This window comes from Delphinus delphis, chromosome 1, assembly GCF_949987515.2.
Source record: "Delphinus delphis chromosome 1, mDelDel1.2, whole genome shotgun sequence".
NCBI lineage: Eukaryota > Metazoa > Chordata > Mammalia > Artiodactyla > Delphinidae > Delphinus > Delphinus delphis.
In genome coordinates, this window is record NC_082683.1 from 69,741,586 (window position 1) to 69,765,288 (window position 23,703).

Below are 23,703 nucleotides of genomic sequence, written 5' to 3' on the forward strand. Positions count from 1 at the left end.
ATGCAGACAAGTCTAGGTCAGGTAGGACAAAATGTGGCCATTTATGGAAGAGGTAATATGCGTACTGATTGATGTAGGCTAAAAGGATATTTCTTGAAAAGTGTGAGCAATGTTAAAGCACATATGTCAAAGGCAATTTTCCCATAAGAAATAATGAGAAAAGATTACATTGCCTCATTTCTAGGACACCAGCTACAGTTATAGGTTAATTGCTGATTCTGGTACTGATTAAAAGAGCAATAGAGGTCTCCTCTACTGGCCCCCTAGGGCAAAAATTGCAAATGCTACAAGGTCCCCTTAGGAAAGTCTGGTCAATAAAACAGCTTCTACTCTGCCCTGTGGAATGGTACACAGCAATAGCTTTATGTGACTTATTAGAATTAGAGATTCCATATTGACCTTGATTACTAAAAGGCTACTCTCCTGATATAATTCAAGGCCAATCTGAATGGTTAAAGCAAAAAACCATAAAATGAAATGAAACAATAGTAACAACAACAAAAAAAAACAAGAAAGAAAGAGAAGAAATAAAGCATAAAGCATAATATACATTTAAAGCAAAATCACAAAAGTGCAAAAAAGAAGCAGCACTGAGCAACCATTTACCAAGGATTAGCTTAAGATGGAAACAACCTTGGTGAATAGTAATGCATGTATGTTAAAGAGTCTAGATAAAGTGTGTGCATATATTTAAACTAACAAGTGGCACTAAGTTTCTACCACAGAAATTCACATTAGTATACTGTGTTCTTTTTACCTGGTCTGGAGGATTCTAATAGCTTGAAAACCAGGAGCCCCATAGAGAAGCCAGGAAACCTTTTTAAAAAAAGAGAAAAAGAAAAACTTAAGCAAGGAAGTAAAAAATAAAAGGTGACAAGAATATGATAGATATGAGTGTTTTAAATATATTTGAAGAAAAAATACTAACACATGTTTGGCAGATTACTATTTTTAATAAAACAACATATCTTGGCATTCATTTTATTTCCTTTAGAAAATGTATGATTTCATTTTTAGAGGAAAAAGAAATAACCTGTATCTTAATATTTGAAATTAGATGGAATGAATGAGCACATAAAAATCCTCATCTGGAATATTTTAGATAATGACTATGGGAGCAAATGCATATTTAATTGTATGATATTCCTTTTGTGAGATCTCAAAATGAAACGAGTTTTATTCTTTCTATAAGGCAAGAAATGTGGTTGCCAGAGTAAAGCGGTGTAGAGACCATATATGTCTAATGACTGAACCTCGCCTGAATTTAGCTTGTATCAAATTAGTACTTTACATTGATTTTTCATAAGGATATTGGTGTCAGTCTTTCTCTGAAATGTCCTCAAGAAAACTCACCTAAGAGTGCCTGATTTCTTTTGAAAACTAATTCCTGTAAAATGGCTACTCCTGTTAGATGGTGTAATAAAAGCATAGTAGAGGAAATAAAAACCAGGAAGGACACCTATCTTTCCTTTCCAACCAGCACCACCTCGGTCCTCTACTCATCAAATCTGTCAAAGTTAACTTTCTGTTCTTAACCAGATGTTGGTGGTATACAACTCTAACCAATATTACGACAGCTACCATCTTATTTGTGCTATTGATATTGCTAGTAGCAAAGTTTTAAGCATTAGTTATTGTGGCCCACTGATGCCAAGCTGATTTTTCATATGTGGATCTCTAGTATGTGGCTTTATCAGCACTGACCTCAGAGAAGAACCTGTGAAGGAATTAGTGGGAACAGATATTGCTACAGCTAGTCTTAATTCTTTAACACTGGACAAGTCCCTTCTCTCCTAAAGTATAAGTAAAAGTACATCCTGACAGCGTGTGGTTATTCAGCAAACTGTTGAGTCATTTGTTGAATAAAGTCTTTGGGGGATAGAGTCTCTACCCTCATGGAGCTTATATGCAAAGTTTCAAGTAAGAAACCTAAAATAAAATTTGTGGCAACACCAAGACTGGCATGTCTTGCATATCTTGGCATAAACATAATCTATAATTTATTCATTTTAAATGTTTTATAGGAGAGTTTTAATGCTCCAGCTTGGGATTGCCTCACTTCCCCCAAATGGATATGAGACACCTAATAACAGAGAACAGGTATTTATATATGCCTGATTTATTTTACAGACTTATCAGTCCATGAAGAATTGGAAATTTTGAGAAAAAGATTCTTCACCACTGATAGTTTGAGAAGTATGTCCTCAAATCCTGTGTATTTGGGGAAGGAGTACAGAAATTATCTTTAGCTAGATATAATTAGATCAAATGAAATAGAAAAATTCTGTAGGTAACAACTAAATTTTTTTTTTTAAATCAAGTAGCAGGAGAAATGAAGAATTAAAGATAAAACTGCCAATCTCAAACAAAGGAAGAAAATTAAAAAGAAATAGGAGAGGGCTTCCCTGGTGGCACAGATGTTGGGAGTCCGCCTGCCGGTGCGGGGGACGCGGGTTCGTGCCCCGGTCCGGGAGGATCCCACGTGCTGCGGAGCGACTGGGCCTGTGAGCCACAACTACTGAGTCTGTGCGTCTGGAGCCTGTGCTCCGCAACAAGAGAGGCCACGATAGTGAAAGGCCCACGCACCGCGATGAAAAGTGGCCCCCGCTTGCCGCAACTAGAGAAAGCCCTCGCACAGAAACGAAGACCCAACACAGCCAAAAAATAATAAATTAATTAAAAAAAAAAAAAAAAAGAAATAGGAGATATTATAAAGGAAGGGTAAGAAGGAAACACAATATAGGATACAAAATCTAACTGTAGGGACTTTGGATTTTAAATGAAATGTAAATATAAATGAAATGAATTTTTTCTTTCAATAACATATTATCAGAATAGAATGAAAAACAAAACAAAATACAGTGATATGCTGTTAGTAAGCAATCTAACATATGGAAAAGAAGAAAGTTAGCAAGTAAAATGATGGAAACGAAGAAAAATGATATATCAGGCAAATACAAAGCAAGAAAATGCTGGTGTTGCTTTATTTAAGGCAAATGGGATTTTTAGGGTTAAGAACAGTCACTATATATTAATAAAGATTGAAACTCAACAAAAATAGTTTTACCAGAGAATACACAGAGAGAAATTAGCATTAAATGTTTATAGCAAAGGAGAAAGTTTGAATATTAATATGCCTAGTATCCAACTTAAGATGTGAGAAAAAAACAAAATATCACTAAATAATATATAAAGGGAAAAATATAGAGATAACAGAAAATAACGATAGTTGAACACAAAATAGGGAGGATCAACAAGGCCTAAATTTAGTGATTTGTGAGAACTAGTAAAATAGAAAAGTTTTTTGAGGATTGATCAAGAAAACATACAGAAAGATCAAATAAACAATTTTAGAAATTAAAAAGAGGTCATAATACAGATACAATTGAGGATTTTTAAATGATGAAAGACTTATACAGACAATTTCAGGTAAATACATTTTAAAATTAGAAGCATCAATTTGCTCCCCACCCCCAAAACCTCACACCCAAACACACATACGTAAACACAGTTATTTAAAATTGACTCAAGGAAAAAAAAAAAATTTGAATTGACCTGTAACAATTAACAAAATTGTATCAGAAGAATCAGTAGCAATACATCTACCCCATACATAGTACAAAATCCGTCAGGAAATTTTATAAGAGATTTCTATTGCACACTAAACATTTATAATATGTGCAAAACAATAGAAAAATTGGAATGGACGTTTAATTGAAAACCAAAGAGGAAATTTTACGAATTCACATATATTAAAGTGAAAACCTATTGTGCACCAAACTGAATCATAGTCAAAGTGAAAGACTAGGCATAGACTCAGAATTTATACATAATGTGTAAAAACCACAAAGACTATATATAGGTAGTGTATGTTCCTAAAATTCAGCATAAAAACAAAAGAGTCCAGTTTAAAATGTGCAAAAAATCCAAACCAAAATTCACAGAAAATAAAACTTGAATAGTCAATAAGCATAATAAGGTTTATAAACTTGATGAAGTATAGATGTCTCCTAGCTTCCAGTAGAATATATTATATGGGGAAATTTTTATTAATCCACGTGGAGATTCTGTGAGGCACTGCCCAGATACCCTTCAAGGATGAAGACATTCATTACCATAACTGCAGGAAAAGCTACCATTGGAAATCCCTCAGCTGTCAGCTTCCTTTAAGGAAATTGAGAACACATCAGCTGAAGAGAACAGCCTCATCCAAGCTTACATTCAGAAACCAATGACCTTCCGATGCAGGGGCATAGAGGCCTGCATTGTTTGTTCCAACTCAGGACAACTGTGAAGAGTTAAGCTAGATTCAGATTCCCCAGTCAGATGGGTTAAGGCCTCAGTAAAAACTGCGTCAGGACTCTTCCCCAATCCTATTTACTTGCCTCCCCTTTCATAAATGTTTGTCCTCAGAGTACTCGCTAATACACCTCCAGCTTCCTGGTCTCCAGCTGCTGCAGGTGAACCCAACTCGTAACAGTGGGTGCCAGGCATGGTCTGAGAATGGTGATGATGGAATAGGATTTGGGAACTGGATCGTCTGCCATCTGGCTGGTAACAATTACCCCATCCCCGGTGGTTAGGGTAATACATAGCTCCAGGCATGAGGTAACAGTGCAATTGCTGAAATAATCCTAAAAGACACCCTTCCTCAGAATTTGTCCTTACCTCCCCTACTAAGCACTAAGCCAATGACTGAAGTTAAGTCACAACAACATGACCAACACATGGACATATTAGACCTGATAAGAGAGGAAAATGATATACCTAAATGGAACTGCAGGACCCAGTCAAATTGGGTCAGGAAAGCAGGCATAAAACTGCATTCTATGGGTGCATAATTAAGAGGACAGAACTTACACAAACATGTGCAGTGCTTTAAAAATCATATGTACGAGAAAATCAAGTTAAAAAAATTTGATTTTCATAAGGAGTACACCATTATATAAATAATTTCATTTCATCAACATATCATAACAATAGCATTACACAGTGAAGTTCAATAAAGAACATTTCTTAAAAATTCAAAATAATTTATTCTAAATATGCAAACTCTCTGATGAATCGACATGATTTTAGGGTAAATGTTATGACATAAAAGAGTGGATAAACCGTGTATGATGGGAAAAACTCCAAGAATGTTATTTCTCACAATGAAATTTTTGAAAAACATCATCAACAACAAAAAAAAGAGTAGAGAAGTCAAGATTATATTATCATCTATTGAGTACCTAGAGTCTACAGTTTCACTGTTACCAAAAAATGATGTGCCTGCTTTGAAGACTAGGTGAGATCTTACATTTTGGTTGCAAAGAACACTATTTGGAATGGGTGCTTGAATGGAAAACCATTCAACATCTGCAGAAGCTGGTGCAGAGCATATATAGGAGCAGGTAGATACCTGCCTCAGTTAACTGCTCTGGGTCCAGCCCAACACACTGGCAAATAAGTAGTTCACAGTCAAAGATCTACTACCTTAGAAATAGCTTTAGTAATTTTAGTCTAGACATATTTAAAGCAGATATAATGAGTTTTCCATCACAACCTTAAAAAAGGCACTAATATAACTTATTTTTACAACCAAACTATGTGGTGAACTCCATAATAGGAACTGGATGCATAAACTGTAGGTAATTACTTTTGCCCTGATACCTAGGATTATTAGAAATAAATATGGATACCATATGTCAATGAATATGTTAACTTTAGACTAATAACAAATTCTAAATAATTTTATAGTAGAACAAGTACCCATTTCTAAAATGTCATAGTCAAATCAGTTATTGGAATCCCTAAGAAAATATATTATTTCAGAAAGACATACATTCCAAATAATCTATAATGTCTAATCATAAATACACAGATTTTGTTAAGGACAGGTGAAAAATAGCTGCATTTTACTTAATTGCTGCCTTTTAATGGCTCTTTTATTCTACCCTAACTTTCATGACAGTTTATAAACATCAATATCAAGGAAAGGAAAAGCCAAACACTCCCTTTGAAAGGAAATAGGATATTTCAAATCTTTTGTTTAGACATGAGGTAAATTATGACAAGTTTGCCACACTACATTTTTTTTTTCTCATGAATAGAGGCTACGTTTCTAATTTCCCTACCTTTCAAATAACTGATATCTGAAATACTGAAAGAGCTCAGATCTTGGTGAACATAGGAACAGAGTTAGAGTTAGGAACTGTATGCACTTGACAGTTACTGTTCTATTTATATCTTGGCTGACTACTAGAAGAAATCAATGATATAGCTGTGGAGTCATAATGGAGAGATGGTGGAAGTAAAAGAGTTGTCATCCCAAGATTCCACCTGACTTTGTCTAAGAGAAAATTCTATGGAGCAGGCATACTTGACTAAAACAAAAACCCCAGTTGACTTTGCCATGCATAATTTTGAGAAGGTTTTGTCAAAAGAAGAATTTTAATGAAAAATAGGAGAAATATTTTTGGTATAAATTATTATCAAAATGGATCCTTAAATTCAGGTCTCTATAATACTCTGGCTATTCAGTATGATAGAAGGAAAACACCGTTTCAAGTGAGAAGACCTGTGATCTATGTCCTTTTCCATAATTCACTCTGTAAGTGACTTGGTCTCATATATTAACCTTGCCTCCATACATTCATTTATAAAATGTAACTTATGATTTAGAATCTAATATAATAGTTTCTAAATAGTGATCACAAATTACAAAATAAGCTAAAATCATATTTCATATATATATATATAATGTTATTAATTAAGGATCTGTACCTGAAAATTAAATTAATATAAAAATAAAACTTTTCATTTGTTTGTTTTTATAGCCTCGTTTTCACCCCATTAGTGAGGAGGAACTTTCATGCTAGGACTATGGACATGGCCAAACACATGACACATGACACTGGAAAGAGGCAATTGATAGCAATTTATTAGTCACAGATATTCACAGCCCAGGAAGGAGGATGCTGAAAGCCATGAAGGGACTCCCAGAGGTTGTACTTGAAACACAGTGAACAATCAGGGGCTGTTGGAGACAGACGTTCAGGTTTCAAGAAGGTCATGTGACTCCCCGTTTCCTGCAAGAAGATGTGATTGACTTGATTCAACAACTCAGTGGGCTGGCAAGGAACTACAACCCACTACTCAGTGAAAAGCAGGAACTGTGCCTGGTCCCCCTGATTAAAGTGTTTTTTAGCTACACAACCTTATCCATGGCAACAGAGTGGGGAAGAGAACTTGCAGTTAAGCCATAATTTTAGGTCCTTCACTACACAGGTCACCAGGAGAAATCTGTAAAATCAAATAGAAGGTAGCCTTCTGAAAACATTTTGAAATCTGTTAAACTAATCACCTGATATGAAAACTGTGTCATAAGTAGCCTTTTTAAGAGAAATTCATTACTTAGGATAAAATAAAGGATGCTTCTATTCATGGTAAATCTTTCTGGCAATAATCAGTACAGTTAATTTTCTAAGTACTTCTGAAATGCATTCAAAGTTAGGGTCAGCTGTCTTGAAAACTTTTATTATTTATTTAACTTACAAGAATTCCTTTAAAAAAATCTTTAAATGTTTAGATCTTGGCAGTTTCCATGGGAAATGTTTGCCCTTCAATGACCCTTTACTCCCTATTTCATAGATACTAAGTATCCATTACAAAAAGCATTCTTCCCTCATTAATGGATTTAGTGAGCTTGTTTTTTTCAAAAAATTTTAAAACTTTTTTTTTTTTTTAGGAGAGGGAGATTGTTAATTCTTTTAATTCTGTTATGCTATTCAGTTATACTCCTGAATCAATTACACCATACTTTTATCTCACTAGAAATGTTTTTCATGGATATTCCACCATTTGTTCAAAACATTGCTTGGCAGGACCATGTTTATTCACTGCTTCCAATCATGCATAGATGAAATATAAAGTTTTCTTCCTTATGGATTAGCCATCTATTTTCTTCCTGGTGTTGATATAATTATTTCATTGGCCTAAAACAAATCCATTTGGCACAGAATTATATTCATTTTTGGTTAGAGACTTCACATGTCCACATTGTTTAAATATGCACTTTCAGTCTATTATGTGGATGTTTAAAATAAGAAAGGTTTTAAAATTGGGGTTCACATATCAAATCCCCTCTAGTTAGAGTTCACTTATAATACATTTGTTATTACCTAATGTCTATGAAAATGTTCTGTACCAAAGCACTATACAAATAGTATTCTTCACAGTAATACTTCCCTGACTTTTACCACTCTCTTCCTCAATACCATTTTTTTCTTTCTTAAAAGTTCCACTTTATTACTTTTCTGTATTGATTCCTTATGCTATGTTAAGATGATTTCAACCTACCACTTTATCCATCTCTAAATTATTTCTGAATCTAATGAATTAGTCATGAGCCCTTCAACATATTTAAGAGGCCACTTTTACCCCTTAATTTCTAAAAGTATGTGTAGATTTGTGTACCTCTTTGTTAACATTAGGAAGACTTGATATTTAGAAAAGAATAACATTTGTGTTTGCAATATTTGTCAATATTTCCTTCTAAACTTATAGCCAAATATATACACACAAAAGAAAGTTGTCAAATATACTAAATGTAATGAAAACATACAGAACATTATTTTGTTCTTTCATGCTTTCATGTAAACTATGGAAATACATGTGTGATTATACTCAAGCATCAGACCATCCGATGTTTTAGTCTTCACTGTTTTTATAGTTATATAAAATTCTTGATTAAGCCAGATATATAAATTAATTGTGGTACTCATAATTATTCATGTATACCTGGGGAGACACTATTTGAATGAGGGGGAAGCTATCAAATTTCACTGTTATATTCCTTTATGGCTTCTTTCTCCAATATTCTCTGTCAATATGCATGCTCTACAATTTATGAGAGGCAAATTACACATATAGTTCTAAATCTCACAAATCTATGTATAACAGAGGGTGTCTGATCAATACATTATTGAGAATAAAACTATTCAATGAAAAAAAAATGAGTAGCATAATTTTAAAGATCTAAGGAGTCTTATAGTTGGAAAACATGTTACAAAGTATGAAGATCTTATTTGCCATCCGATTAAACATTCAAGTTTTTGTTGAGTCTGAAATGTTAATATTTGAAGATTCCATATTCAGAAAAATAATATAAAATTAGAAGTACAAGATTAACTTCAGGTCCTTTGAATAAACTGGTAAAGATGAGTGAAGCATAAGCTTCATTAGTTTCACCATTAATCTATACTTCTCTTTGTAAAAATATCGTATATAAAATCCCATATCCATGACTGGATATATTTGGTTTTTTTTTTTTTTTTTTTTTTTTTCGGTACGCGGGCCTCTCACTGTTGTGGCCTCTCCTGTTGCGGAGCACAGGCTCCGGACGCGAAGGCTCAGCGGCCATGGCTCACGGACCCAGCCGCTCCCCGGCATGTGGGATCTTCCCGGACCGGGGCACGAACCCGTGTTCCCTGCATTGGCAGGCAGACTCTCAACCACTGCACCACCAGGGAAGCCCTGGATACATTTATCTAATCTAAAAGTTGGGCCTTATTTTGACCTCAAATCTACCTTGTTTAGATGTTTACTCATTGTCTTTTGGAAGTACTCAGAACATTTGCTCCTTTCTCATGATAGCTCTTTAAATGTTTGAATTAAACTGTCATCTCTAAACAAAGTTGTTGTTTTTTTTTAACTCAGTGTTAAATAATCTCTGATTCCCTCAATTATGTCACATACATTCACAATCTCTCTGAATTCTTCTAAGTTGACATGATTCTTCTCAATGTGAAGGATACAAACCACATACAATTCAAGAAGTGTTAATGTAATAATAGTCCTACTTTCCATTTCGATATTACTGTGATTCAGACTACCCGACTCCCACCCTCAGTGCCAAAGCAATGGGCAATAATGACATCTCCTTAAAATAATTCCAGGTTGATGCTAAAGGTAGTTAACCACAGAAGTCTCACATCTGAGAATTCATCCTAGTTTTATGTTATTTTATATTGCTTTAGTGTTAAGCTCTTTATTGTTCAATCTATTAATTAATCCTTCAAGAAAGAACCATCTGTAGGTCAAATCTCTTGGCTAAATATTGCTACCTGTTTGAAATATTCTTCAATGCTTCTGTATAGGACTTAAATTTCCCCTTGAATGCAAATGACTTGCAAGACAATTTATCTTTTTAAGAAGTTTAAAGGGATGGTTTCTTATTTTGCAATGAGTTAGCTGAAGAATGTATCTTCTGTTTGAATGTTTTAGTTTTTTTAATTTAATTTTATTTTTTAATTGAAGTATAATTGATTTACAATGTTGTATTAGTTTCAAGTGTATAGCAAAGTGATTCAGTTATACATACATATATATGTATATGTATATATATTCTTTTTCAGATTCTTTTCTTTTATAGGTTATTAAAAATATTGAGTATAGTTCCCTGTACTATATAGTAGATACTTGTTGGTTATGTATTTTATATATAGTGTGTGTATGTTAATCCCAAACTCCTAATTTATCCCCGCCTTCCCCTTTTGTAACCATAAGTATGTTTTCTATGTCTGTGGGTCTATTTTTGTTTTGTATATGAGTTCATTTGTATTTTTTTTTAGATTCCACATATAAGTGATATCATATGCTATTTGTCTTTCTCTGCCTGGTTTACTTCACTTAGTATGATAATCTCTAGGTTCATTCATGTTGCTGCAAATGGTATTATTTCATTCTATTTTATGGCTGAGTAATATTCCATTGTATATATACACCACATCTTCTTTACCCACTCATCTGTTGATGGACGTTTAGGTTGCTTCCATGTCTTGGCTATTGTAAATAGTGCTACAATGAACATGGAGGTGCACATATGTTTTTGAATTATGGTTTTCTCCAGATATATGCCCAGGAGTGGGATTGCAGGATCATATGGTAGCTCTATTTTTTAGATTTTAAGAAACCTCCATACTGTTCTCCATAGTGGCTGCACCAATTTACATTCCCAGCAACAGTGTAGGAGGGTTCCTTTTTCTCCATGCCCTCTGTGGCATTTATTATTTGTAGACTTTTTAATGATGGCCATTCTGAGTAGGGACTAAGAAAACAATAGAAAAGATCAATGAAACTAAAATCTAGTTTTTGAAAAGATAAACAAAATTGATAAAACTTTAGCCTTATTCATCAAAAAAAAAAAAAAAGGGAGATGACCCAAATCAATAAAATTAGAAATGAAAAAGAAGTTACAACAGACACCACAGATATATTAATAAAAACAACTATATGCCAATAAAATGGCAACCTAGAAGAAACTGGCAAATTCTTAGAATGGTACAATCTCTCAAGACTGAACCAGGAAGAATTAGAAAATATGAACACACCAATTACAAGAACTGAAATTGAATCTGTGATTAAGAACTCTTAGCAAACCAAAATCCAGGACACGATGGCTTCACAGGTGAATTCTATCAAACATTTATAGAAGATTTAACACCTATCCTTCTGAGACTATTCCAAAAATTTGCAGAAGAAAGAACATTTCCAAACTCATTCTATGAGGCCACCATCACCCTGATACCAAAACCAGACAAATATACCACAAAAAATGAAATTTACAGGCCAATATCACTGATGAGCATAGATACAAAAATCCCCAACAAAATACTAGCAAACCAAATCCAAAAATACATTAAAAGGATCATACACCATGATCAAGTGTGTTTTATCCCAAAGATGCAAGCATTTTTCAATATCCTCAAATTAATCAGTGTGATATAACACATTATCAGAATGTATCTTATTAAAATGGAGTTGTATTGAATTCATAAATTTACTTTAAAAGTAAACTTTTTTTTTGTACTGAGTTTAGCCTAAGTCATATTTTAGCTATCATGTATGCCACGTCATGATCTTTCAGCCATTTGAGGGAATGAATAACGCAATTTACAATCATGATTATTCCTGTGTTTACTAAATAGAATGATAGGGCCATTTTACTACTACTGTCTCCCAGTACCTAGCATAATATCTAGCATAAATGCTTTCCAGCTGGTAACAAAACCACAGATAAAGGTTAGAGTTAATACAGATGAAACATTTTTGCCATCTCTGATCGGATCCATAAAGACGTAAACTCTTTGTTTTCCTCCATTGTTGAAGGATATGTTCTTTCATACAAAGGCTGTAATTGTTCCTTACAAATGGAAAAGAACTAACTTATTTTGTTTGAGATACAGTTTTTCATCAGTGTCAATCACAGAGACTAAATTAACTGAGTTGTAATTCACATTCGTTAAGGTGATATAAGTAAATTAAGCAGTTAGACATGTGTTCAGTCATCCTTGAATCAATGATCCAATATTTAAAAGTCACAAAATTTGGAGGGTGATTAAAGGTACAAATGATTCAGATCATTTCAATTTCACAAAATTGAATTCAGAAAATGTTGGAGAAATAGCTGTTAAGTCACTAGAATTTGAGTGTCAATTGTGGCTATATAGTCTTAAAGAAGTCACTTTCTTCACCTTTGTTTTTCTTCGTCTATGAAAATAAGAACAATACCTTCTGTCCCTCCTATACAAGACTTATGAGAAAGATCATCACAAAATTTAGAGTTAATTAGGAAAGAGGAGCAATTAAACAAATAAAAAGTACAAAAAAGTGTGTAAAGATGTTACTTTAATTTCTTAAATAAGGTCATGAAAAGTAATGTTTTCTAGCTGCTATAGTATGGCTGAACCTGTGGCTTGTTCGTTTCATCTCTGATATCTCGTTTAAACCTCACACAACCTGGCAGGAGATATATTAAATGTACATGAAAAACAAGGAAAGGTATTCTGAAAGAATAAAGCAATGGATTTAATAATTTCTAGAACTGGGATTTGTACTCTAACAATTCTATGTGATTTCAAAGTCAAAGTCTGTCTGGGTTCTTTCTGCAATATCAGACTATTCTGCATTGACTTATTGTATTGTAATCTGCTTCTTTCACTGTATTATTAGTAGATTTTCCAGATTCCCATTTGAAATTAAAAAAAAAAAGGTGTAAATAGCTCTTTTTAAAGAAATATCATAGCAAAGATTTGTTTTATCTGTTTTTATTTTCCCCAATTAATAATAATAATAATTGGCCTATTAATAGGCTTAATAATTGGCCTATTATGAAAAACATAGGCCATATAAAACATTTTGTAATGAAAATCAATCCCAGCATTTGAACTAAGCTTTAAAAAGAAAGTAGAAGATAATAAATTGTGATCATAATTTTTGTCAACATAAGTGTATTATTCTTTGCTTAAAAATGCAAGTATCTTCAAATAAATCCATACAAACAATATTTGGACACAATACAATGAGTCAGTTCTGTTTCTGTAAGGTCCATCAGATAATATCTGAACTATTTATATAGACTTTTGTGTTGATGTGATACTAAAATAAGACACAGTGGGTGATATATATTTACAGTGAGTCTATTCTACACTACAATCTTATGTAGAACTCGTGATTTGAAAATTCCTGCTGAAAAAGTCGGAGCTCAATGTTACCTGATAGATGCCATGACACAACAAATATGACATGTGATAATTCCATTTTATTTCTAGAGATGTTTATAGTAACGGGGGAAAAAATCAACGTGTTTAAAAATAGAAGTAACAGGACAAATTTTAAATATAGTTTAGGTGTAGGACAGCTCCTGAGAGATGGCAGGGATACAAAAGTACTTGTTAAGTGAATGAATGATAGAACGGGGATGCAATCAAGTATGAGCTCAAATTTACACTCTACTAAGTGTAAATTTTATTTATTTCAAAACTTAATGCTTGCTCCTACAACATAAATTATTTCAGACTAGGAAAGCAAGGAATCTGAAAAAGGCCTTTACATACAAAATCTTGGACTTTATGCTCTCTTTCCTACTTTGAAAAATAAGTAGGTAGCGGTGAGGGGTTGGGTCCTCTGAGAACCCTCAAAGATTTTTCACCCTCTGCCTCTGGCTCACAGACAGCTTTCTCTATGGAACTCTTGATCAACAATGTGTGTGGGCTGTGAACACCTGGGTTGCCCTGCTGGGAGCATGGTGCTCTGTCTGTTAAGGATGTACATTGCTGTCTGCAAGTTTTGTCAGCAGGAGCTTGAAAAAAAAAAAAAAAGCAAAAGAAAATCCAGCAGAGGTAATTCACAGGGGGGCGAAATCCACACATCAGTAAAATGGAGGTGGCAGAGTGTTTCAGCATCCACAGGGAACGCTATCAGAAAAAATGAAAGTGCTACTTTGGATTGTGAGGAGCAGCATGGGGTGAACTCCACAAAGAGAGAAAATAACACAAATTGTCTACCTGTGATAAACTAGTCAAGTTCCTGGAGTAGTGGTTTCAGAACATCATCCCTTCTTCCTTCTGGTCAATTGAATGCCTTTCAAGTGGGGGTGATTCAGTGCAGAGGTTGTATTTAGAGTAATCAAGTGTTTGAGAATAAAACATTTGGAAATGTATAATGTCTAAGTGGTTGTGGCCAGTGAACAGTCACTTGGGAAAAAGAAAAGAGCAGAAAAGAAACTATCTTTACATACTAAAAAACATCTTTACTAGATCTTTAAAACATATGACAAGCCATTTGGAGCCAATAAAAGGGATTTTTCAGTCTTATACAATGTGGCATTTTGAAAGGTTGACATTCACCCCAAAGAGATTATATAATAATAGACTATAATAAAATGCCACCCCTCATCCCACCTTTTACTTCCTGATATCAGGCAGTGTTTTCGAAATCATCAAGGAATTTGATATTGTTCATGTGATTATCGTGCTTAAAAGACAAAAATAGGAGCGAAGAAGTCAAAGGTGAGGTTTCTGTCTTACCTAATGAGTAGAAACTTGGTGTTATTTAGCCTGTGTGGCTTGGGAAAAAGCCGTAACAAGTACAGATATACTGTTCCTTTTTATTTTCAGAAAGCAAGAGCTTCATTATTCATGCATTCATTTAGCACATACTATTGTAGATTTTGGTATTCGATGCTTTGCATGCCTCTAATACAAAATCAAGTAAGAATGTCATTAAATTCTTTTAAAGTATTATGAAACCTATTAGCCACCTGACATTTAATTTAAATCAGACCTGCCATTCATTTTTAATAATATTTATGAATCTCTGAGGTAGAAGAAATCAATATATATTTTTATAAAACAAAATCAGCAGGAAGTAGAAGACCCTCAGCAACACTTTGATTTTCTTCTGGAAAAGCAGCAAATGATGTTGTTTTGTTGTTCCTCTTATCTAAACTTTCCTGAATTCCTTTAGTCATCTAGCAGTATGCTGTTAGAGAAACATTTTTACTAAAAAGCCAAAGCCTTCAAAGGGACTATTTACTCTGATCCTTGCACATCTCTTCCTTCCTCTCTGTTTTTCTCTTTGTGCCTTGATTACCTAAAAAGACAAACAAAAGTGTATGAAAAAGATTCTACGTCTTTTGTTTTTCCAAGACTAACAGGAATCAGGGAAATCGAATACCACAGAGTCTAGGGAGCATCTGCTGGGGGAAGGTGGGTAGGGAAGAAGCCCACTACAAACACAGATGGAAATGATTATGGGGGAGGGAAATGTTTAACAGAGAAAGTGCTTTTCAAATATATTCTAAGGCCTGAGGGGGAACATGAATTGGCACTTCTGAAGACAGAAATTTTACCTAAAATGATGATAAGGCTGGTTTCAATGATTAAGGAAAGCAGATCTCTGAAGGAAGTGTGGAGTTTTCCCAACAAGAGTGAAGACATTCTAAATAAAGTTGATCATCGATTGTTCATATATCAATTATCAAATGATAAATGTTCTGGAACATCAGGGAGCTGATGGACCAGAGGCCAGATAGCCATCATAATAATGTAGCATCTTTATAATTACATATCAGGCTTTTTTGAAGTGGATCCCAGCCCAAAATCCTATCTGTAGAGTCCACCCCTCTCCCCACCTGCCTGATTCTCTAGCCCAGTGCTTCTCACTTCCAGCACTACTGATGTTCTGGGCCAGATAATTCTTTGTTGTGGGGACTTGTCCTGTGCATGGGGATGTTAGCAGCACACCTGGCTTTACACAACTAAATACCAGTAGCAGCTCTCCATCATGAAAATAAAACATTGTCTCCAGACATTGCCATATGTTCCTGGGGGAGAAACAAAACTGCTACTCATCCAGAACCACTGCTCTAACCTCAGTTAACTGCTGAACTACTTTTGAATTAATGAATTCCTTTTTATTTCCTGAACATGAACGATGTTTAACTGTTCTGTGCTTTGCCCATTGTTTTCTATGACTGCAATACTTTCCTATCTTTATCTAGCATGCTTCTTATTCTTTAAGCCCAAACCAAATGCAACTCCCTGTAAAATTTCTGACATCTCCAAATAGTAAGTTACTTCCTTTTTGAAACTCTTAAAGCACTATATATAAACCTGTATTATATTATATAATAATCATCTTTGTAAACAAACATTTCTCTACTGCAATTCAAAGTAGTTAAGGACAGGAATTTATCTTATCCCTTTTTCCCACCTACACCACCCAATATGATATATCATACCTAGTTACATCAACAGAAATAACCACAAAAACACCACCAAGCATCAGGGTCTATTCAGGTACTGTTCTAAGCACATAGTATGCATTTGCTCATATTATCCTCACAATACCTTTATGAAGTAGCACTATTAGTATTCCCATTTTACAGATAAAGGAACTGAGGCCCAAAGTGGCTAAGCAGCTTGCCCAAGTAGGACATAGCTGGTTTGAAACCAGCCAATCTGACTTTATAGCTACAATTTGCAATACTGCTATGCAATACCAGCCTCCCAAGTAAAGTAATTAATATGTACAAAATTCAAATTGTTAAAACATTGATTTATATTGTGAGAAGATGATTTGGTATTACCAATTACTGATAAAACAGAGAGAAATGTGCAGACCATGGAGATCCAGCTTAATGTAATTTAGTAGACCTAACAGTTAAAGAAGATACAATTCCAGAGATAACATGAATGAAATCCACTGTTTGGCATTTGATATAATATAAGGTTTAGGGTTGGCAAAGGACAATAAAGAGACAAAGATTGGTTACTGAACTTAAAGAAAATTGAGAAAATTATCTGAATTTATAGAAAAGCCTGCTTTTGTCTAAGACACACAAAACAAAGGAAATAATTCTATTCTGTCAGTTGACATCAATCCTCATGCAAGCATCAGTGGTCTAAGTATGAGGCAAATTATGGCTTTCCCATCTCTATTAAACCTCTACAATATTTTATTTCTACAATAAAATATATGGGTGCCCAAATACACTTCCTAAATTATTCGTTTTCTTTAGCAGATTGTCTTAAAGTCAGCCACTATAATGAATAAAATAAATTTGAGAGTAGTAGAGAGACTGCCTTTTTTTTTTTCCAACAAGGAGAAATCAAAGAACACTTTATAGATGCATTTAGAAATTAAGATTCTTTTATTCTTCAAAGATCACCTCTGAAGATAATTTCACTAAGAAGCACAAAGCTCTCAGGACATGCTCATATCTGTTTAAGAATAACCTTGAAATTCTCAGCAGCTCTCACATAGTCATTGATGGTTGGACTATCAAACTGTATCTATTCCTTAGGTACCTCTGTTTTCCAATAACATGATGTACTAGAATCAATGGACTCATGTTACAAGTGTGCAGTATATTCAGAAATTCCTTGCAGATATGGAAAAATATTAGACAAGTTTTTTCTGCAGCCATTTAAGAATAAGGCTATTCTTTTTAGTCGGCTGAGGTTGAGCAAACAGAGGCAGTGATGTAAACACAGTTTCAAATTCACGTATGTTATCTATTGTCAGCCCCTTGCTAACTGGTAAGATCTAGTCATTCAGCTATTGCTAACCTAACCATTTCTTAATGTTTAATCTTTTAACATCATGTACAAATGAATAATTTTAAAATAATTGAACAACATTGTATTCTTTAAACTACCACTGATTTCTGGAAAAGAAACCCCTCCTCTCCTAAGTCAGTAAGTTGACACTAGGTGTACCTTAGTCCATGCCCTAGTCCAAGCAGTTGTTCCTGCCTGGGCAGCCTTCCATGTGGTTCTTTTAATATTGTGGCTCTCCCCTCCTCTCCATCTTCATAGTCCATATTCATTATTATCTATGTTCAGTTAATGGGTGGAAAGAAAGAGTGAGAATCACTTGAGGGAGATTTCTAAGGACCAGGATTCTAAGTTGCACACATCACCATGAACCTATTCCATAGGTCAGAACTCAGTGGTATGGCAACTCCAAAATGCAATAAGGACCAAGATAGGCAGACAAAGGAAACAGAATTTGGTAAACACACAGTATTCTCAGCCACAGCGTTATGAACAATGGTTTTATTAAATACTTAACTTAGATTTATGTGTCACGCACACATAACTATTTTTCCACATATTTAAAGCAAAGTAAATAAAATGTCTCCTCAGATTTGTTTCTCATTTTAATCACCAATTATTCCTACTCCAGTATTGATGACTTAGTCTAGTCCTGTTGCTTCTGTACTTCCTTCTTGTTTCTGTGTGTCTTACTCTGATGATTTTTGCCACTCTCTTCAAGTGTCTTACAATGTCTTCTCTCTTCTGAACTTGTTAGAGGGACTTCTTATAACAATTGTATTAGTCAAGTAATAGTACCTCCTTTCACTTTAGATTTGAAAAGGGTTTTACTGGATCTCAGAACACTGAAGGATTAGACGCTGAACTCTCGAGAAAGGTAGAGGTACAGCTGGGCCTCAGGAACAAGTGGAGACCATGAACTAAATTCACCAGGGCTCCATCTCTAATTCTCATATTTGTTTCTCTCTGGGTGTCAGATTCATTCTCTTTCTACAGAACAGCTGCCCAAATATGTCAGAAAACATTGTTTTTACATCTTGGGAAATCCATCACTGAAGAGTAACCGTTTCTCAGTTTCAATTAAAAAATTCCACTAGGTTTAGTCATATGCCCAACTCTGGAAGAGTCGAGGGGTTTGGGGGAGGTCACAGAGGATAACAGCAGCTTCCTTGGGAGTGAGGTATCTGTACAGGATGTGGAACAGTTCCCAGAAGATGTGGGGTAGGAGGGGAGAGGTAAAGCTGGGGAGGTGGGAAGAGAACTCCTGGTACTAGGAAGCAAAATAATATATCTACTTCTGAAGAAACTCAGATTTTTCTCATTAAAAATTTCAGTCCAGTTAGTATGCTGCAAAGATTTGCAAACGTTACTGGAAATCTTCTCTTTGTTACTATACTGACCAAATGACTTTATGTCTTCCTTTCCTCTTTCCTTCTTATCCATCATAATTTATATCTAATTTTCTTTTCTCATTCTTAAGTTATCATTTTAATCTCTGAACCTCTGTGCAGCATACAATATTGTACTGCCCTTAAATACCATCTACCGTTTTATATTACCCTCTGCATAATTATCTGAGACTGCACCCTCTCTTTGGCCACATATCTCCTAAAAATACGTTTTGGGATATAGCTTAATCAAGAGTAAGCCTTCAAACTTTTTAAATTGTGACCCAAATAAAAATTACTTTATACATCATGGCTTAGTACAGACTCACATACATGCACATATATATGCTTATTAATGAAAATAAAAGGCTTGTGAAAAATATTTGTGTGATGGGGTCTCCTGTTTATTGTATCATATTTCATTTGTAAAATGCTGGTCACCAACAACTGAATTTATTTCACAACCCTTGGCTCTAAGGTAACTCACTCATAGAATATAGACTATATGGGGCACACTGGCCAATGTCATCCACTGGCCCCACTGGCTACCTGGTAAACGTGCAGACCTGGCATTGCCTAAACCACTCATCTTGGAAGTTATAGAGTAACTACAGCATCACCAACCCTAGGACAAACTAGAGCATTCCATCTTCAAGAACCAGAATATCAAATCTCTGGATTATATTCTGTCCTCAAGGGGCTAATGATCCAGCCAAAGTAGTAATAATTCTGGAATGAAAAACTCTCTGAGCTTGGATTTCCTTGTTTACAAAATAGGAGGAAAAATGATACAGAAGTTAACCATCCAAATATCCTAAATAATATATCCTGAAGGGCATGGTAAGAATATGAGCGAAGCACCACAAAGTAGCACATGGACATTACTCTCCCCACCTCCAAGCATAAAAAGGGATTGCATTTTCTCTACTGTTTACAAGTAAACTTTCAGTGTAAGTTATTTTAGTCAAGACTTGATGAAATACATTTTTACTGGGAGAAGTAGCAGAGGGCAAAGATTATCTAGCCAGAATGAATGTCAGAGCAAGTTATTTAATATCATATATTAAACAGGTCATTTAGTCATGTTATTCCCTTTATATACATATCACCTGAGAACACTTCAGATTGGTTAATAATAGTATACTCATAATAATTGCAATCACATATTACACACTGACAGAATACCAGGTGCTATCCCTGCTTTATCATGTTTAATTCTCATGATAACCTTATGATACGGGTGTGAATATTATTATCCTTGCCTCACAGTTGAATGTGGCTATGTTTATTTGCCCAAAGTCTCACTGCTAGAAGTTTTGAAATCAGAATTTAAGCCCAGGTCTGTCTCTTTCCTTAGTTGGAGCTTTAACCACAGACTGTGGCTGTACTGCTCCCTGCTCTCCACCTTCCCAGCTCCCAGCTGCCAGGTTATGATTCATCACTTCCAAAGTTGTTGTCACCATAATCCGATATATGTTCTCCAACTGTCATGTAAGAATTTTAGCAAAATAATTCTTTGAGTTGTTACTCATTGTTTTTTCTTCTAGAGTTGCATTGTCCAATATGGTAGCCACTAACCACATATGGCTATTTAAATTAATTAAAGTTAAACATTTAGTTTTTCATTTGCACTAGCTACATTTCAAGTGCTCAATAGCTGCATGTGGCCTGTGGCTAACATATTGTCCAGCAGAGCTATTATAACACTACCATCATTGCAGAAAGTTCTCTCGGACAGCACTGTTCTTGACTTTACCCTAGAAATCAGATACCATTTCTACTGCTCTGCACTGAAGAACAATGTGAGTCATAGAAACTCTGATCATTGTCTATATTATTTGAAAGAATATAATGTGATTTGATTCCATTTTATTCCCTCTCGTCTTCCTTAGTTATGACTCATGAAAATTAATTTCCTGAACCCTGAGAAAACTTCAGCTATGCTCATCAGTCTATATGTATGTGTCTAACATTTATACCATTGGTAGAGGTACAGTAATCTTAAAAACAACAACAGCTACCTTGTAAAGTTGATTAAATATTTATTTAATTCTGATTAGCCCATATCATCCAGTGCCAATAACTCCCCAGAAATTAGTTAATGCAAATGAAATTCTTGGCTGCCTGAGTCACTCATTCACTTTTTCTTTCATCAAACTCGTGACAAGTGCCTACTACTGATAGGCAGTGTGACAGGCATAGGGAAGCTTTAAAAATATGGTCCAATCATCCTGGGTCTTATAGGTGCTACAAAATATATCCTCCACGGAGGCAGGCTTTTCACTGGCTTTGAATTCTGCTGTATTGCTAGCACCATTTGACACCCAATAAGCACCTCCAATATATATATTTTTAAAAGTGAAAGAATGAATTTTTTATTTATGTTTATTTTTTCATGTCTTGGCCATGACAAGACATAATATAAAAAAATAAGGTGAAAGGAGTTGGCCAAAATCATCCTAATCCCATTCTGTTTGCCCACTCCCCATAGACATGGTTTTAATGTAATTTAATTTAAAGCAAACTTTTCTCACATAAAAACTTCAAATAAATCTCAGATATGTTACTTAGATACTGTTTTTCCTAATAGGTTTAAAATGTAAGCTAAATTAGAAATTGAAACAGCAGGCCTAAAATTAGATATGAATTCCTTTGTGATACTGGCCATCACACTTCGCATACCTGATTCCATAGAAACATTATTGGAATTAAGCCGAGGTGAACCCCAGATGTTCAAGGAACTCTCACTCTTCCAGACAAAATTAAAATAGGAACCCCTCGTTCTGGCAGCTGAAATGCTAACAGTTGGCATGAAGCCTCTTAGAAACTAATGAGAAAGATGAGAGCGCTAATACTACTTTGAGAGTCTATTTCATTATTCATCCTCTGCTCTCTGTGGAGGCTTTACAAACATTAACTCATGCTCAGAAACATCCCTGGGAGGTAGTTTATCATTGATGTCTTTGTCTTGTAACTTGGAAACCGAGGCACAGGGAAAGATGCATTTATGTGGTCAAGTTCTTGTGAAAAGATATCAACTACAAAATGTAGAAGCTATGTTTTTCTAAATTCCAAACTCTTGACACAATCCTTATAATAGTAAAAAGTATACACAGAATAAATATTACAGTAGCCAAATTGTTTTCAGGTGAAAAAAAAACACTAGGTTATTTTAAAGCCTTCTAATCTGATATATCCAGATTTTCTGAAGGGGAGAAAAAGATTTGTTTCTTAATCATTCTTCCTTTGGTTAAAGGATAGCAATGTGACCTAATAAACCCATCTTCTGATATAAAATCCTTGTGAATTGTTGGCTTTGTAAAAAGAGCCCCCAAATATTTTAGAAGACCTGGCCCTGCTCTCAGTTCACTGTGCTACATTTCACCATGTTATCTAATAATATTAAAGCATAATTTCAATAATACCATATCCTAAAATATAACTATGCTATGGCTTAGGCAGTACTTTCCCTTTTTGGAATATTTAACTTTGATTCAATTTACTAATTTGAGTACTTCTACAATGCACATTCTTGCACATAAATCTGTGCCCTAATCTCCAATTATACGTTACATAGTAGGTTCCTAGAAGACAATTCAAAGAGCATGATCAAAGAGTAGGGAAATTTTTAACACTCTTTCTACATTGCTAATATTCTTTTCTAAAAGAGTATCAACTTGGCCTCCCACTAATGGCATTTTTAAGGCCTTTTTGAGTCACTTTCCCCAAACCTGAATATAAATATTTTTTTCAAATCAATATTTTATAATTTTTAAAATAAAAATGTATATGTCATTGATTATTGTATGATGTAGTGTGAATATTTTGACCAGTGCTTGTTACTACTTTTATTTCACCTTTAGTGAACTATTCTATTAGGCCTAAATCAAACACTAAAATAATCATATCCTTTTGGCAAAAGAAATGGATTATTCTTGAACCACTATGTTAACTAATGATATATGGATAATTAATTATAAGCATGAACTTGGAATATTTTTATTTCAATCTGTAAAATATGTATGCTATTTATTGACATCTACAAGTTGTCTTCAAATAAAAAGTGACATTACTGGATCTCTTTGGGGATGTTTCATGGTAATAGAAGGAGCACTTACTTGAGAGTCCAGTGTATCTGGCTTTTAATGCTGGGTTTGTAATTTGACATGCTGTCAGATTTTAATCAAATAATTTAAACTTTCTGTATTTCCAAATATTTAGCTGAAAAATATTATGCTATCTCACAATGTGTTGTCATGAATAAATGAGCAACACATGAAGGGGTGACCAGCACGTATGAAACGTAGTAGTTAAACAACATATTACTTTTTTTCTCTAGTCCTAGATTTTCTTAACTTCAGTAAGAGCTCTTTTTTGAGCTCTTTTCCCAGAGGAGGCAATAAACCTTTCATTGTCCCATGTACTGTCTCTAA

The 23,703-nt window shown here is 34.4% G+C and overlaps 1 long non-coding RNA gene across 1 annotated transcript in view; it reads right to left on the minus strand.

Moving 5' to 3' along the window:
- Window positions 1–757: 757 nt before the first annotated feature.
- LOC132421070 (uncharacterized) overlaps window positions 758–23,703 on the minus strand; it is a 454,372-nt gene continuing 431,426 nt past the window's right edge. The window contains exon 3 of the long non-coding RNA XR_009518495.1: window positions 758–816. This is a non-coding gene — a long non-coding RNA (uncharacterized lncRNA). The remainder of the gene's footprint in view (window positions 817–23,703) is intronic.